The sequence below is a fragment of the Anopheles moucheti genome (genome assembly GCF_943734755.1).
Source record: "Anopheles moucheti chromosome X unlocalized genomic scaffold, idAnoMoucSN_F20_07 X_unloc_16, whole genome shotgun sequence".
Lineage (NCBI taxonomy): Eukaryota > Metazoa > Arthropoda > Insecta > Diptera > Culicidae > Anopheles > Anopheles moucheti.
In genome coordinates, this window is record NW_026453522.1 from 97501 (window position 1) to 110000 (window position 12500).

Below are 12500 nucleotides of genomic sequence, written 5' to 3' on the forward strand. Positions count from 1 at the left end.
GAGGGTGGAGTCCACCACTGACGCAAGAAGACGCCGCTTCGCACTCGTTGGCCCGCCGTGGTTGCGGAGCAGCCTGGAGATCGCCTGTGCCACACGGAGCGCCTTCGACGTGGCCTGCTCGACGTGTGGCTTCCACGACAAGTGGTCCTCGATGATGACCCCGAGGTACTTGAGCGTACGGGTCGGCATCTTCTCCACTCCGCTGACGCTCACCGGGACTCGGGTGTTGTCTCGCCGCATGGTGGACACGATAATCAGTTCGGTTTTGGCCGGAGCAATCTCCAGATGGTGTTGTGCCATCCACGAACTGATCACCGCAATCGCCGTCTCTGCTGCTCGCGTCGCTGTTTCAGGTGTAGTCCCCTCCGCCAGCACCGCGATGTCGTCCGCGAAGCCGATCACTTCAGCACCCTCGGGCAGCTCCACCCGAAGCACGCCGTCGTACATGGCGTTCCACAACGTTGGGCCCAGTATTGAGCCCTGTGGAACGCCTGCCGTAATCGTACGCCGCACTGGTCCCTCGCTGGTCTCGTACACCAGCCTCCTCTCAGAAAAGTAGCTGCGCAAGATTCTCTGGAGGGCTGTAGGGACCTGCAGCTTCTGCAGGGCAGCCGCAATCGCCTTCCAGCTCGCGGAATTGAAGGCGTTCCTCACGTCCAGCGCTGCGACCGCCAGACAGCGAGGGTCCCGCTGGTTGGTACGATGGAATGTCCTCGCGTGCTGCCCCCGCTCGACTACTCGTTCGATGGCCTGGATGGTTGACCGGCCTCGCCGGAACCCGTGCTGATTTGGCGACAGACGAGGCGCGTCGCTGTCCTCCAAGTGGTCGTTCAGCCGATCTAGGATCAGCCGTTCGAACCCCTTGGCGACTGCTCCCAGCATGAGCAGCGGGCGGTATGACGACGGATCGCCCGGCTGCTTTCCCGGCTTCGCGATCAGCACGAGACGAGCCTCCTTCCACTCCGCAGGAAACTCGCCCTGTTCGAGCAGCTGGTTGTAGACTTTCGCGAACACCTCCGGATGCTTCCTCATCGCCGCCTTCACTGCGGCGTTGGGTATGCCGTCCAACCCTGGCGCCTTCGAGGGAGCCATCCGCTCGGCCAGCGACAGGATCTCCGCAACCGTGACCGGCCTCAGAGCCTCGTGTGAGGCAGCACACGCTTCGATGTCTGGCCACTCAAATGCTGGATGCTCCGGAAACAGCGCGTCGACGATCGGGTCGAGTACGGCTCGGTCCGTTTCCGGTGGCGCCCTGCTGCGCAGTTTCGCTCGCACCACTTTGTACCCGAGTCCGAACACCTCAGCTTCAACACAGTCGATCAGCTCCTGGAGGCTGCTTTCTTTGCTGCTCTTTATTTCAGCCTTCAGCAGACGGCGGCAATCCTGCAGCCTGGCAGATGTCGCTGCACGCTCCGACAGTTGGGCTCGGCAATGAGCGGCCTCCGCTGCTTCGCACTCCTCCCTCAGGCGCTCGATCTCTGGAGACCACCAGTACATCTGGGGCTTGCGGTGGAAAGTGGCCCCATGCACTCTCTCCATGGTCTCATCGCACGCCTGGGTGAGTCCGCCGATCAGCCCCTCCGGTGTATCGACCTGTTCGAAGTGGCCGTGTGTGAGGGCGATGTCGAAGCACCTCCTGTCGAATTGCGCCGTCTTCCACCGGGTCCCGGCGTGTCTGGCTGTCCCATCGCTGGCTGCTGTCCGGCTTCGCTGCTGCTGGCCTCGTCGCGTGGAACGTTGACCCGGAACGTCCACCTGAAACTCAACGTAGGCGTGATCGCTACCGGAGAATCGGCTCAGCACTCGCCATGAGCCCGGCCTCGCGATGGATGGGCTAGCGAATGTAACGTCGATCACGCTTTCTCGCGCCGCCCCGTTGCCCTTGAACGTGGGCACGTTGCCACGGTTGAGCGTCTGCAGCGACAGCTGCTCCACCACACTCAGGAGATCCTGCCCCTTCTGGGTAGTGCGCGCGCTCCCCCATTCCTCGTTCCACGCATTAAAGTCGCCGGCCAGGACGGATGTTGTGTGTCCGACGAGCGACATTTCCACCGCACCGAGGAAGCTCTCGAATTCCGCGGGACCGCTGCTGGGGGACACGTAACAGCTGGCAAACGTGACTCCTGCTATGGTGGCCACCACTAGTCCCGGGGCGACGCTCCCCCACAAACGCTGAATTGGATAGGCGCCCGTTGCGATGATCGCTACGCCCTGCTCCACATCAACGGCCCACCGCGGGTCGTCGCGAGGCGGCCGATACAGCTCGCAGGCGAGCACCACCTGAACCTCGAGCTCGCGAGCCGTCTGCAACATCAGGTCTTGTGCTGCCTGACATCGCCCGAGGTTCACCTGCAGCACTCTCAGCGCCGGCACGTCGGGTGTCCCACCCGATGCGGTCCCCCGCAGGCGGCACAGCAGACCTCCGCCGTGCAGCTCTTCGCCTGATGGTCCGGCTTCCCGCAGCGAATGCAGCAAGCCGAGCGATCCGTCTCGCTCTTGCACGCCGCCCGGATGTGCCCCGTCTCCAGGCACCTGAAGCAGCGTTGCTGACGCGCCTGCAGTTGCGTCACTTGCTCGATCAGGCAAGACGTGAACTTGATCTTCACGTGCTCGCCCACCAGCTTCTCCGCTACCTTTACCGGTACCCGTACCATCGCCACCTTCGTGCTGTCCCACGCAGGTCGCAGACGAACCGAGGTCTCCTCCACGGTGATATGGCACAGATTGGACAGTGCCATCGCCACATCGGCCTCCTTCGCTAAAGGGTCGATCGCCAGGATTTTTATTTCCGCAGTAGGCGTCACCAGCCGAGCTGAGGCCGACAGTTCCGCCTTTTCGCAGACCTCTTTGATGGTCTGCAGAACTCCTGCAGCGTCCGCGCCTTCATTAAGCTCCATCACCAATCTGGAGCGTGTGGTGCGTCGTCCTACACCTAGGGCCTCCTGGTGCTTCTCCATTTCTGGAGCCGCTCGCACCGCCTGGTATACCTCCAGCCAGGTTTGCCCCTCGCCTGGGGCGATTTCTACCGCGTCCGGCTTCGCTTTACGCTGCCGCTGGCGCTGTCCTCCTCGTTGTGTTGCAGGCTGGCTGCGCCGAGCCTGTTGTCCCTGCTGTTGCTGGGGCTGCTGTCGTGATGGCCCAGCGAACGCCTGTCGCTGAACCTCCGCCCGTCGTTGCGGTAGTTCCGGCCACTGCTGCTGCTGCTGCTGCTGCTGCTGCTGCTGCTGCTGCTGCTGTCGGCTCGTTGTTTGGCGTGCTGGTTTGCGACGCACCACCTCAGACCAAGAGCCGCCTTCCTGGTCCGGAAGTGGAGCTGCCGTTGCCATCGCCGCTCCTTGCTGGTGCTGCTGCTGCCTCCACTGCTGCTGCTGCTGCTGCTGCTGCTGCTGCTGCTGCTGCTGCTGGTGCTGCTGCTGCTGCTGTTGCTGCTGCTGCTGTTGCTGCTGCTGCCGCCCTGAACGCTGGCCACCCCCGTAGCCTAGCGTCTGCGCCAGCAGTTCTTGGAAGCTGGCGCGCTCCTCCTTCAGCTCGTGGCGCAGACGCTCGTTTTCCTCACGAGCCACCGTCTCACGCATGCGGGCTTCCTCCCTGACCAGCTTCGTCTCCTGCCTGGCCTGTTCTGCCATCGCCTCCATCTGCTGCCGGAGCATCGTTATCTCCTGCTGCAGACCGGCGATCGTTGCACGCAGCTGTTCATTGGACAGCGACGAATCGTTCAGGAGCTGTCGGAGCTCCGCCATGTCCGAGATTCCCTGCTTCGTTGCCGTCGCCGAGACTCGCGTAAGCATAACTTTCGGCTCAACAGCCGAAAGGGACCGCCCCACCCTTTCGTCGGTGGACTCCGACCTGAGTCGCGTGGTGCGAGTTGTCGCCATTACTGACGCCCCACTTCAACTCTCCCTTGCGGGAGGACGCTAATAGCGGGCCACGGAGAGGTTTTTCCGGCCTGGTGAGGTGGGGGAAGATGGTAGGAGGACGAATGGGTGCGCGTTGAACTCGCCTTGTCGAGCCGCTTCTTTTGATACCGCACTTTGTGGGGTGGCGATAAAATTTTTCGCAGAAAATCGCGAAAAACCGCTTCCTGGGTGGTTTTTCCGCCCTAGGGGGGTGGGAGTGGGTGGTATGGTGGTGGGGGGGTATTTTCCCGACTCCTCTCTTGAAAACTCGTCGTTTGATACCCCGCACGACGGTATCAGGGCGAAAATTTTCTTCTTCGGAAAAACGCTTTTCCGCCCGTATCTCTCTTTCTGAATGTTGCGAAAATCGCTTTTCCGGCGATGGTTTTCGATGTGAAAATTCACCCCGCAACTTTCTTCCAAACACCCGGGAGCTCTACCTCCGCTCCTTGGCCGGGAAAATCGCGAAAAACCGCTTCCTGGGTGGTTTTTCCGCCCTAGGGGGGTGGGAGTGGGTGGTATGGTGGTGGGGGGGTATTTTCCCGACTCCTCTCTTGAAAACTCGTCGTTTGATACCCCGCACGACGGTATCAGGGCGAAAATTTTCTTCTTCGGAAAAACGCTTTTCCGCCCGTATCTTTCTGGATGTTGCGAAAATCGCTTTTCCGGCGATTGTCTTCGATGTGAAAATTCACCCCGCAACTTTCTTCCAAACACCCGGGAGCTCTACCTCCGCTCCTTGGCCGGGAAAATCGCGGAAAACCACTTTTCGCGGGGGTTTTCCGGGGCTGGGTGGCGGGTGGGTGGTGCTAGGGGGGGGAAACCGCGTTTCCCCCACTCCTCTTTCCGAGACGCGTCGTTAGACACCCCACACGATGGTATTGGGCCGAAAATGTCACACACACACAAATCTCACACACACGTAAAGAGCGGTGAAATTTCGTCCGGGAGTGCCCCTCCGGGAGCGCTAGCGCTCCAGCAGGGGGGTGATTCGTCCGGAAGTTTTTTTCCTCGCTCTTTTTCACACACACGCCGCCATTTTCGACGAGCACGTGGTTATCTTTGTCCGCGAATAACTCCCTGAGTTTTTGTCCGATTGACACGAAATTTTCAACACTTGTTCTTTACTGTAGAGCGCAACTTTTGAGACACCTTCCAGCCGAATCGATCCGCAATGTTCGGAGTTATACAGGTGTGAAATTTCACCACAAAAACACCTGCCGTTCCGCGAACTCCATCAATTCGGCCAATGTTTCTTCACCAAAAGGTGTGGCCTGGTGAGGCCCACGAAGTGTCACTATCACTTTTTCGATAACTTCACTCTTTCGCACAATATATCACAAAAACCGTTTTGTTTAATAACACACGCAAGGGGGGGCGTGGGGCCACCAAATTCGCAGGGGGGGTTCCAGAGGGTACCTCCAACTTTACTGCAAACTTTCGCACCGGTCAAGCGCAAATTGCGGCACTTTTGCTCTGAAACACGGAGGAACGCGGATTTCCGTCTGCTCTCTCTGGAGGCTCGCACCAGACTACAGGGATAACTGGCTTGTGGCCGCCAAGCGTTCATAGCGACGTGGCTTTTTGATCCTTCGATGTCGGCTCTTCCTATCATTGTGAAGCAAAATTCACCAAGCGTAGGATTGTTCACCCTTTCAAGGGAACGTGAGCTGGGTTTAGACCGTCGTGAGACAGGTTAGTTTTACCCTACTGGTGTGTGCTGTTTGCCGCTATCTTAACGGAATTCCTGTGCAGTACGAGAGGAACCACAGGTACGGACCACTGGCTCAATACTAGTTCGACCGGACTTTGGTATGACGCTACGTCCGCTGGATTATGCCTGAACGCCTCTAAGGTCGTATCCAATCCGAGCTGATAGCGCTTCTCAAACCCATTAGGTGATCGGAAGCTAGCGGGCTTAACAACCCTCCGAGATCCGTCGGTGCTGCCCCGCGCACACTGACGTCTCATCCCCGCTATAGCACTAGACTGAGCCGCAACGGGCGGGAGCACGCTGCACGTGGAAGTACCTTACCACAGGGAACCCTGGTGGCTGTGTTTCCGTCGACCGTGGATACAACTAGTTTCGACACCTTCGACCGCCCGCAAACGACGGGACTACAGGCTGGGAGCTGCGAGTTGTAGAGATGCGTTCGCATCGATCCTCTCAGGCGACCCATGCTTGCTGGTGCTCGCGTTCACTTTGGGAATGGAGTGTTCGCGAGAGTGATTGTTGTGTTGTGTGTGTACAGTTGGTGCTTGCGTGCACTCCCATAGTGGAGTGTTCGCGAGCTTAAAACGCTAAGTCCCGATTAATACTCTCCTCGCAACATTATGTGCGTGGCTCCACGCCAAGTGGGATTAGCGGTGCGAAACGCGATTGGTAAAGTCGATGGTGATGTGCGTACCAACAGGCGATTTGTTAAGTCAAATGCGAACTGTGGTGCAACAGGCAATGTGTGTTTATTATCAGGTGTTGTTGGAAGTCAATACGATTTGACTTTCAAAAATTTTTCTAAGTCCCGATTTTTTTTCTCGTCGAGTAACTACAATGCACTATTTCTATCGCAGCGGACTTGCGGTTCATGGCCTTAATGATCGCGAACGAACACGTATTCGCAAAAAAATTTTTGTATGAAAAAGTCACCACTTGGGTACCTCCATACAAAAGTACCAAGTTCGGGTCGAGTGGTCGATGGACGTCGAAGGTGAAAATTTTTCATCATCGAAAATTTTTTCCAAAGTTGAAGCAATTGGGCCCTAGAGTATGAAAAGTGAAACCACGGATCGATTTGAGAAATAAAAATTTTTGTATGAAAAAGTCACCACTCGGGTACCTCCATACAAAAGTACCAAGTTCGGGTCGAGTGGTCGATGGACGTCGAAGGTGAAAATTTTTCATCATCGAAAAATTTTTCCAAAGTTGAAGCAAATGGGCCCTAGAGTATGAAAAGTGAAACCACGGATCGATTTGAGAAATAAAAATTTTTGTATGAAAAAGTCACCACTCGGGTACCTCCATACAAAAGTACCAAGTTCGGGTCGAGTGGTCGATGGACGTCGAAGGTGAAAATTTTTCATCATCGAAAAATTTTTCCAAAGTTGAAGCAAATGGGCCCTAGAGTATGAAAAGTGAAACCACGGATCGATTTGAGAAATAAAAATTTTTTGTATGGGAGGGCCCCTGCTAGAACATTTTTCCCAAGTGCGACCATTTTACCCAGTGAGTCAAAAAAAAATTTTTTTCACGGTGACTCAAAACTTCAATATTAGACTCCCCTGAGTATGAAAAGTGAAACGAAAATCATTTTTGAGAAGAAAAAATTTTTGTATGGGAGGGCCCCTGCTAGAACATTTTTACCAAGTGCGACCATTTTACCCGGTGAGTCAAAAAAAAATTTTTGTATGGGAGGGCCCCTGCTAGAACATTTTTCCCAAGTGCGTCGATTTTGGGTCGCCGACACAAGCTCGGGTCAAAAAAATTTTTTTTTCACGGTGACTCAAAACATCAATTTTAGACTCCCCTGAGTATGAAAAGTGAAACGAAAATCATTTTTGAGAAGAAAAAATTTTTGTATGGGAGGGCCCCTGCTAGAACATTTTTCCCAAGTGCGTCGATTTTGGGTCGCCGACACAAGCTCGGGTCAAAAAAATTTTTTTTTCTCGGTGACTCAAAACATCAATTTTAGACTCCCCTGAGTATGAAAAGTGAAACGAAAATCATTTTTGAGAAGAAAAAATTTTTGTATGGGAGGGCCCCTGCTAGAACATTTTTCCCAAGTGCGTCGATTTTGGGTCGCCGACACAAGCTCGGGTCAAAAAAATTTTTTTTTCTCGGTGACTCAAAACATCAATTTTAGACTCCCCTGAGTATGAAAAGTGAAACGAAAATCATTTTTGAGAAGAAAAAATTTTTGTATGGGAGGGCCCCTGCTAGAACATTTTTCCCAAGTGCGTCGATTTTGGGTCGCCGACACAAGCTCGGGTCAAAAAAATTTTTTTTTCTCGGTGACTCAAAACATCAATTTTAGACTCCCCTGAGTATGAAAAGTGAAACGAAAATCATTTTTGAGAAGAAAAAATTTTTGTATGGGAGGGCCCCTGCTAGAACATATTTCCCAAGTGCGTCGATTTTGGGTCGCCGACACAAGCTCGGGTCAAAAAAATTTTTTTTTCTCGGTGACTCAAAACATCAATTTTAGACTCCCCTGAGTATGAAAAGTGAAACGAAAATCATTTTTGAGAAGAAAAAATTTTTGTATGGGAGGGCCCCTGCTAGAACATTTTTCCCAAGTGCGTCGATTTTGGGTCGCCGACACAAGCTCGGGTCAAAAAAATTTTTTTTTCTCGGTGACTCAAAACATCAATTTTAGACTCCCCTGAGTATGAAAAGTGAAACGAAAATCATTTTTGAGAAGAAAAAATTTTTGTATGGGAGGGCCCCTGCTAGAACATTTTTCCCAAGTGCGTCGATTTTGGGTCGCCGACACAAGCTCGGGTCAAAAAAATTTTTTTTTCACGGTGACTCAAAACATCAATTTTAGACTCCCCTGAGTATGAAAAGTGAAACGAAAATCATTTTTGAGAAGAAAAAATTTTTGTATGGGAGGGCCCCTGCTAGAACATTTTTCCCAAGTGCGTCGATTTTGGGTCGCCGACACAAGCTCGGGTCAAAAAAATTTTTTTTTCACGGTGACTCAAAACATCAATTTTAGACTCCCCTGAGTATGAAAAGTGAAACGAAAATCATTTTTGAGAAGAAAAAATTTTTGTATGGGAGGGCCCCTGCTAGAACATTTTTCCCAAGTGCGTCGATTTTGGGTCGCCGACACAAGCTCGGGTCAAAAAAATTTTTTTTTCTCGGTGACTCAAAACATCAATTTTAGACTCCCCTGAGTATGAAAAGTGAAACGAAAATCATTTTTGAGAAGAAAAAATTTTTGTATGGGAGGGCCCCTGCTAGAACATTTTTCCCAAGTGCGTCGATTTTGGGTCGCCGACACAAGCTCGGGTCAAAAAAATTTTTTTTTCTCGGTGACTCAAAACATCAATTTTAGACTCCCCTGAGTATGAAAAGTGAAACGAAAATCATTTTTGAGAAGAAAAAATTTTTGTATGGGAGGGCCCCTGCTAGAACATTTTTCCCAAGTGCGTCGATTTTGGGTCGCCGACACAAGCTCGGGTCAAAAAAATTTTTTTTTCTCGGTGACTCAAAACATCAATTTTAGACTCCCCTGAGTATGAAAAGTGAAACGAAAATCATTTTTGAGAAGAAAAAATTTTTGTATGGGAGGGCCCCTGCTAGAACATATTTCCCAAGTGCGTCGATTTTGGGTCGCCGACACAAGCTCGGGTCAAAAAAATTTTTTTTTCTCGGTGACTCAAAACATCAATTTTAGACTCCCCTGAGTATGAAAAGTGAAACGAAAATCATTTTTGAGAAGAAAAAATTTTTGTATGGGAGGGCCCCTGCTAGAACATTTTTCCCAAGTGCGACCATTTTACCCAGTGAGTCAAAAAAAAATTTTTTTCACGGTGACTCAAAACTTCAATATTAGACTCCCCTGAGTATGAAAAGTGAAACGAAAATCATTTTTGAGAAGAAAAAATTTTTGTATGGGAGGGCCCCTGCTAGAACATTTTTACCAAGTGCGACCATTTTACCCGGTGAGTCAAAAAAAAATTTTTGTATGGGAGGGCCCCTGCTAGAACATTTTTCCCAAGTGCGTCGATTTTGGGTCGCCGACACAAGCTCGGGTCAAAAAAATTTTTTTTTCACGGTGACTCAAAACATCAATTTTAGACTCCCCTGAGTATGAAAAGTGAAACGAAAATCATTTTTGAGAAGAAAAAATTTTTGTATGGGAGGGCCCCTGCTAGAACATTTTTCCCAAGTGCGTCGATTTTGGGTCGCCGACACAAGCTCGGGTCAAAAAAATTTTTTTTTCACGGTGACTCAAAACATCAATTTTAGACTCCCCTGAGTATGAAAAGTGAAACGAAAATCATTTTTGAGAAGAAAAAATTTTTGTATGGGAGGGCCCCTGCTAGAACATTTTTCCCAAGTGCGTCGATTTTGGGTCGCCGACACAAGCTCGGGTCAAAAAAATTTTTTTTTCTCGGTGACTCAAAACATCAATTTTAGACTCCCCTGAGTATGAAAAGTGAAACGAAAATCATTTTTGAGAAGAAAAAATTTTTGTATGGGAGGGCCCCTGCTAGAACATTTTTCCCAAGTGCGTCGATTTTGGGTCGCCGACACAAGCTCGGGTCAAAAAAATTTTTTTTTCTCGGTGACTCAAAACATCAATTTTAGACTCCCCTGAGTATGAAAAGTGAAACGAAAATCATTTTTGAGAAGAAAAAATTTTTGTATGGGAGGGCCCCTGCTAGAACATTTTTCCCAAGTGCGTCGATTTTGGGTCGCCGACACAAGCTCGGGTCAAAAAAATTTTTTTTTCTCGGTGACTCAAAACATCAATTTTAGACTCCCCTGAGTATGAAAAGTGAAACGAAAATCATTTTTGAGAAGAAAAAATTTTTGTATGGGAGGGCCCCTGCTAGAACATATTTCCCAAGTGCGTCGATTTTGGGTCGCCGACACAAGCTCGGGTCAAAAAAATTTTTTTTTCTCGGTGACTCAAAACATCAATTTTAGACTCCCCTGAGTATGAAAAGTGAAACGAAAATCATTTTTGAGAAGAAAAAATTTTTGTATGGGAGGGCCCCTGCTAGAACATTTTTCCCAAGTGCGACCATTTTACCCAGTGAGTCAAAAAAAAATTTTTTTCACGGTGACTCAAAACTTCAATATTAGACTCCCCTGAGTATGAAAAGTGAAACGAAAATCATTTTTGAGAAGAAAAAATTTTTGTATGGGAGGGCCCCTGCTAGAACATTTTTACCAAGTGCGACCATTTTACCCGGTGAGTCAAAAAAAAATTTTTGTATGGGAGGGCCCCTGCTAGAACATTTTTCCCAAGTGCGTCGATTTTGGGTCGCCGACACAAGCTCGGGTCAAAAAAATTTTTTTTTCACGGTGACTCAAAACATCAATTTTAGACTCCCCTGAGTATGAAAAGTGAAACGAAAATCATTTTTGAGAAGAAAAAATTTTTGTATGGGAGGGCCCCTGCTAGAACATTTTTCCCAAGTGCGTCGATTTTGGGTCGCCGACACAAGCTCGGGTCAAAAAAATTTTTTTTTCACGGTGACTCAAAACATCAATTTTAGACTCCCCTGAGTATGAAAAGTGAAACGAAAATCATTTTTGAGAAGAAAAAATTTTTGTATGGGAGGGCCCCTGCTAGAACATTTTTCCCAAGTGCGTCGATTTTGGGTCGCCGACACAAGCTCGGGTCAAAAAAATTTTTTTTTCTCGGTGACTCAAAACATCAATTTTAGACTCCCCTGAGTATGAAAAGTGAAACGAAAATCATTTTTGAGAAGAAAAAATTTTTGTATGGGAGGGCCCCTGCTAGAACATTTTTCCCAAGTGCGTCGATTTTGGGTCGCCGACACAAGCTCGGGTCAAAAAAATTTTTTTTTCTCGGTGACTCAAAACATCAATTTTAGACTCCCCTGAGTATGAAAAGTGAAACGAAAATCATTTTTGAGAAGAAAAAATTTTTGTATGGGAGGGCCCCTGCTAGAACATTTTTCCCAAGTGCGTCGATTTTGGGTCGCCGACACAAGCTCGGGTCAAAAAAATTTTTTTTTCTCGGTGACTCAAAACATCAATTTTAGACTCCCCTGAGTATGAAAAGTGAAACGAAAATCATTTTTGAGAAGAAAAAATTTTTGTATGGGAGGGCCCCTGCTAGAACATATTTCCCAAGTGCGTCGATTTTGGGTCGCCGACACAAGCTCGGGTCAAAAAAATTTTTTTTTCTCGGTGACTCAAAACATCAATTTTAGACTCCCCTGAGTATGAAAAGTGAAACGAAAATCATTTTTGAGAAGAAAAAATTTTTGTATGGGAGGGCCCCTGCTAGAACATTTTTCCCAAGTGCGTCGATTTTGGGTCGCCGACACAAGCTCGGGTCAAAAAAATTTTTTTTTCTCGGTGACTCAAAACATCAATTTTAGACTCCCCTGAGTATGAAAAGTGAAACGAAAATCATTTTTGAGAAGAAAAAAATTTTGTATGGGAGGGCCTTTGCTAGAACATTTTTCCCAAGTGAGTCGATTTTTGGGTCGCGACCCAAGCTCGGGTCAAAAAAAAAATTTTTTTCATGGTGACTCAAAACATCAATTTTAGACTCCCCTGAGTATGAAAAGTGAAACGAAAATCATTTTTGAGAAGAAAAAAATTTGTATGGGAGGGCCCCTGCTAGAACATTTTTCCCAAGTAAATTCGATTTTACCCGGTGAGTCAAAAAATTTTGAAAAAAATATTTTGCCAAAATCGTGTTCATTGCCTATTATAAGGGACCAGGTCAGCTCACACGCATTTTTGGAGACCATATGGAAAGTGCGTCTGGGATTGCGGAAATTAAGTTTAGAGTGTTAAATGATGGTTTCGCAATCCCGAAAGGCTCAAAATCCACCCTAAGGTTCCCCGGGTGAAATGTGGTTTCCAAGGTGTGAGCACTATCGGTGATA